The 5,958-nt window shown below is 39.6% G+C and overlaps 1 long non-coding RNA gene across 1 annotated transcript; it reads left to right on the plus strand.

Moving 5' to 3' along the window:
• On the plus strand, positions 1-2,254 carry LOC311228768. The gene is made up of 3 exons (XR_014619687.1): positions 1-156; positions 275-339; positions 2,020-2,254. It is a non-coding gene; the product is annotated as an uncharacterized lncRNA (long non-coding RNA).
• Positions 2,255-5,958: the final 3,704 nt, after the last annotated feature.

The raw sequence follows: 5,958 nt of genomic DNA on the forward strand, positions 1-5,958 counted from the left end.
GTGATGGAGACCCTCCTGGAAATCAAGGATGATATCAAAAAACTCCACAAAGAAATTCATCCGGATGGGAGGGTCGACATACACCCCTGCCAGACAGAGGAGGCGTTGAACCTGCTTGAGGAGGACCTTGAAAGGGTGGACATCAGGACAAAAATGGTGACTTTTAAATCTTTTTCTAGGTTAGAGATTACTGACTCATATGTTCAAAGGATTTAAATTGTATTGTACATGATGTTACATTAATATACATGTCATTTGGTTTTTTCTTATTCAGATATCCACATTGACGGGGATCGGGGGAAAGAGTGTCCGCGACTGCACTAACAAGATGATGGACAGGTATTTATATGCATGTACAAAGATGCAGGTTGAGGCAGGCAGGCATGCGTTCTCACTTTCTGTGTTTATGTTTGGAAAGACCAGATGAAGTCAGACGCATATATTATATTGATAGTAAATGTACTGAGGATGGACAGATGATGTTGACATTTAAACAAAAAATACAATGCATAATAAATGTGTTCATGATCATCATCATGCAACAAAAAACAATGGGAGGAAGGGGTTTTATGAAACTGGTGATACACTTGTAGTCCTAGTACAGCTTTTCCCTTCAATTTGTATTTGTTTTGACTAGTCACTTGTTGAATTGCTTGAATTATTAATGTCATGACTTTCTCTTAGAGACTCATGACAAATGCAGTCATGTCCCGTTTTAATTTAAAAGGGGGTGGTCTACGAGACAAGAGGGCCTTTAAGGAGACTGCCCTCTACCGTGTATGTTGGAACGGATAACGGAATTTAAAAAATGTCTAGAGGCAGAGAGCAGAGGAGAGATAGGAGAGGTATTGTATTTCATGACTGTTGGGAACTAGGCTTAATGTAGCGCCTACCGGTACTTCCACGGATGAAGCTAAGCTAGGCTAACGGTCCAGGTGTTCCCTAAGCCTAATGCAATGCATGCATGTCTAACTCCAGGGAAGATGTTTAATAAGCTAATTTCCCAAAATGTTGGGAGTGTTCCTTTAAGTTGCCTTAATGTTCAAAGGCTTAACCTGTTACAGTATATTTATGTAAATATATATATAAATGTGCGAATTGGCTATAATAAGGTAATTTATACGCCTCCTATTCTATAATAATATTTCTAATGGCATTGGTCCGGATGGGAGAATTCAGTACTGTATCTACAGAACCTTCGGTTTAATCATCTTCCCTTTATTAATTTCATTCGATTTTTTTGTACACATGATCTCAAGAAGGTACTGAACGAGATCAGTGGCAGTTTTTAATGTTTGGTCATTATTAGCATGGTGTTATTCACTGTCAAAGATGCAAAGAAAAATCTTAATTCATATTCTCCTTTCTTCACAATTTAAGCAAGCCTAGTAATAGACACAATATTTCTGACACTTTGATTACGTTCCCTGAGGTCCATAGATGTCCCTAGATACCAAGAATATGCAAATGTCCTTGTAGAAGTGGAGCAATATTTTATTTACCTAGTTGCCTTAATGTTCAAAGGCTTAACCTGTTACAGTATATTTATGTAGCTAATATATGTAAATATATATATATATAAATGTGGGAATTGGCTATAATAAGGTAATTTATACGCCTCCTATTCTATAATATTTCTAATGGCATTGGTCCGGATGGGAGAATTCAGTACTGTATCTACAGAACCTTCGGTTTAATTATATTCCCTTTATTAATTTCCTTAGACTTTTTTGTACACATGATCTCAAGAAGGTACTGAACGAGATCAGTGGCAGTTTTTAATGTTTGGTCATTATTAGCATGCTGTTATTCACTGTCAAAGATGCAAAGAAAAATCTTAATTCATATTCTCATTTCTTCACAATTTAAGCAAGCCTAGTAATAGACACAATATTTCCGGGGGTCATCCCTACTGCTGTAACCTACTAATGCTTACCACTTGTATCTATTGCTATGTCCGCCCATCACAATCACGTGAGTTGTATTAACGCCTGTCCCGTCTCCCTGTCTCCCTGTCAGTGGCTGTCCAGGAGTGTTGGACGTCCCGTGCTGAAGACCGGGAGGATGCGACCCCCTCTGCGCCTCTCCGGCTGTCTCGAAGTGCCGAAGACTGGGAGGATGCAACCCTCTCTGCGCCGCCCCTTAGCTCAAATAGATCCGCTATCAGCTCTATCTTTAATCTTCAAAATGTTCAGTTGCTATGTATGTGTGTTGGGCCAGCCTTTAGTATTTTAAAATAAAAAGAAATTATAAAAACGGCTAACTTTTGACTATTCCATGTTATTGATGTGTTAATGTTTAAACAATGCATTTTCAACGCTCATGCTTTAATGTAAAGTTTGGTAGACGTCTATGTCATGACGTTGAAACAACGTCTAGGCTTAGACGTTCAAAACACGTCTAAGCTTAGACGTTAAAAACACGTCTGGAATAGACGTCTACCAAACTTTCACTTTTCACCCCATTCTAGACTGATTTTAGACGTCTATGTCATGACGTTGAAACAACGTCTAAACATAGACGTTCAAAAAACGTCTAAGCTTAGACGTTAAAAACACGTCTGGAATAGACGTCTACCAAACTTTCACTTTTCACCTCATTCTAGACTGATTTTAGACGTCTATGTCATGACGTTGAAACAACGTCTAAACATAGACGTTCAAAACACGTCTAAGCTTAGACGTTAAAAACACGTCTGGAATAGACGTCTACCAAACTTTCACTTTTCACCCCATTCTAGACTGATTTTAGACGTCTATGTCATGACGTTGAAACAACGTCTAAACATAGACGTTCAAAATACGTCTAAGCTTAGACGTTAAAAACACGTCTGGAATAGACGTCTACCAAACTTTCACTTTTCACCCCATTCTAGACTGATTTTAGACGTCTATGTCATGACGTTGAAACAACGTCTAAACATAGACGTTCAAAACACGTCTAAGCTTAGACGTTGAAAACACGTCTGGAATAGACGTCTACCAAACTTTCACTTTTCACCCCATTCTAGACCGACTTTAGCCTAGACGTCTATGGGCCATTTAGACGTCTTTTAAACGTCTATTCAACGTAAAATTGCTCAGAGGGTATATATGTGTGCATAAATGGCACTGTTGTGTACCTACTTATTAATTTCAAGAATGAAGGTAGTTGATAGTTAGAGATAGAGATGGAATCAAGATGTGCAGTGCGTACAATTTTAAAAGTACCCACCTGCCATCTTCATTTTTAAGGCTACGTTCAGACTGCAGACGAAAGTGGCCGAATCTGATTTCATTGCTCATATGTGACTCAGAACATGTTTTTTCAGTGTGAACAGCACAAATCACATGGAATCTGATCTTTTAAATTCTAATTTGGGCCACTTTCATAATGTGGTCCTAAATCAGATACAGGTCAGATTTTTTGCAATGTGACCTCAGTCTGAACATACAGTCATGCGACTATTACATCACTCTAGATTGACATTTGTCACAATCCTTTTTATTAGGGGTGGGAATCACCAGAGGCCTCACGATACGATACTATCACAATACTTGAGTCACGATACGATAGTATTGCGATACTAAATATATTGCGATGTGCTGAGTATTGCGATATTAATATTGCGATATATTGCGTTTTATTACCTTTTTTCAACTGCAAAGTAAAACTTTGTCAACATGTTTTATCTAATAAAATAAAGTTCAGTCTGTTCATCTCACTTCAATAATTTCTATTGCAGAACATGGTATTTTTTCAAGAAGACAGATGTCAACACTGTGTTGCATGTACCTGACAAACTGAACTGTTTGTATTACAGTCATATTCCAACTTAACTGAATGCACACATGTGCGTGTGTGTGGACTACTGTACTATTACAGGTATTGAAATTAACAATGCAACTTCCTTATACAAATTTCTTTATTTTTATTTTTATTTTGTATGAATAATTAAATATCGATACTTGCCGTCCCTGTATCGATACAGTATCGCCACGCAAAGTATCGCGATACTACTATGTATCGATTTCCCCCCCACCGCTACTTTTTATGTCTGTCATCATTATTATTTTATTATCTTTTTCCCCCTCCTCTTTTTCCGATTTTTCTCCCATCCCACTGTTAGTCGTTATGCCAATTCCCAACTCCCTTCCTGGTTGTTGCGCACCCCCCCCTACTGTTGGTCCGAGAGGCCGGAGACTATCACATGCTATCCTCCGACACATGCGCAGCCAGCCGGCAGCCAGCCTGGCAGCTCAGATTCTCACTGGGAGAGTGTAACGTGTGGAAGGTCACACTACCTCCCTCCAGATCCTTCCTTCGCTGAGCAGGCGCCCCGACCGAACTGTAGGAGTATTTTTCTGTTTACAATGCCCAGGACCCACCCATCAGCTTTCCCACCCTCTAATACTGCCAATTGTATTAGTACGGACGACCAGCCAAACTGAAAACAATGTGGAGAGCTGGATTCGAACACGCGAACCCAGCGTCTCCAGCATTGGTGGTGAGTTATTATTATTAATTTGTGCATGTGGGTCACTTCAGTAGCGTGACCAGTTCACACTGTAATCTGATATTGGCCAGCAACAACAGCAGAGTATTCTGGTAGTTCTAGATGTCCTAAGATGTGTCCTGCAGAAGTGCCCCGGCCAACACATGTGGATAGGCAATGTTTGGGTCGTGTAATGATTAGGATCCTTAACACATTGGGTGCTAACGATGAATGACGATCTATCGCTTGTGTGCCACCACTCTAATCAATTGGAGGACGAGCACTTATATCTTATACTATATCTTAAATTAAGGCTATGGGTCGAATACACCCGTCGCTTATCAATGACTTGCAGTCAACATGTACGAAACGGATAGTTTTTTCATCAGTACATAAACGCTAGATTATCGATAGTATATGTCTACTTATGCACGCTAGAGAAGCGGGCTGAAAAATCGATTATCTATGCCGTGCCTGGCGCTAACGTTACGCACACACTGTACACACACAGGAGACACATTGTGATCGCTGTGAAAAAAACATCTGATTACCCCAATACTGGTAAAATAAAGTCCTTCCCTCAGATCAGATGTTCTGCAAAAAGATTAATCCAATTCCTGATCGCCATTCCAAATATCGATCGCGTTTATTGATCCAACGTTATACTCCGAAACACATAATCGACGCTTCTTCCAGTGCCCTCAGTGGATGCAATAGTCTCAGGTTACATGCCTCAGAAGTAAAATGAGGCCCCCGGAGTTTTATTTTCTGATGCATTCCCATCGACTCCATTCCAATGGGTGCAATACCATCCGGGAGATGAGAGGGGGCGGTATTTGCCCTTTTCGAGCTCAGAGCCATTCCCAATGATAACGTGAGGCTGGATGGATGAAAAATTCATGGATATCGCTAATAAAAGAAATAACGATTAAATAACGAGATTTCTCGTTATTGGCACACAATGCATGGCGGCCAACAACAAGATTTCTCGTCGTTGGCACCCAATGTGTTAAGGAGTTCTCGTTCTCGTTCTCGTTCTCGTTCTCGCTCTCTCGCTCTCGCTCTCTCTCTACATTCAATGATTTAAAGTAGCCAAACGTTACAGTATAAATACTAACTGGATAGTTGATGATGTTTGGCTAAAGTGGATAGAAAACACAGTAGGCCTGCTGTGCAAAAGTCTTAGGCACCCAAGAGTTTTTATATAAATAGTCTTAGATGTAAATACATTTTTTATTAGTGTGTCAGTAGACTACTCTTAGTACATTTTCATTAAATAATTTTTTAAAGTATCTTCATGGTTTAATAATGCAAACATATGTTGCAGGGACTTATTATAATCATCATATTGGCGTGACTGTATGCATCAAAGGGTTAAATCAAGCATTTTTTTTTTTACTTTGACCAGTCAGCTGGTTCTTTTAGCGTTTATCGCTTTTTCTGGTCAAGCATGACCGACAGAAACAGGTTGAATGGGGTATAGA

This window comes from Notolepis coatsorum, assembly GCF_963971535.1.
Source record: "Notolepis coatsorum genome assembly, chromosome: 5".
Lineage (NCBI taxonomy): Eukaryota > Metazoa > Chordata > Actinopteri > Aulopiformes > Paralepididae > Notolepis > Notolepis coatsorum.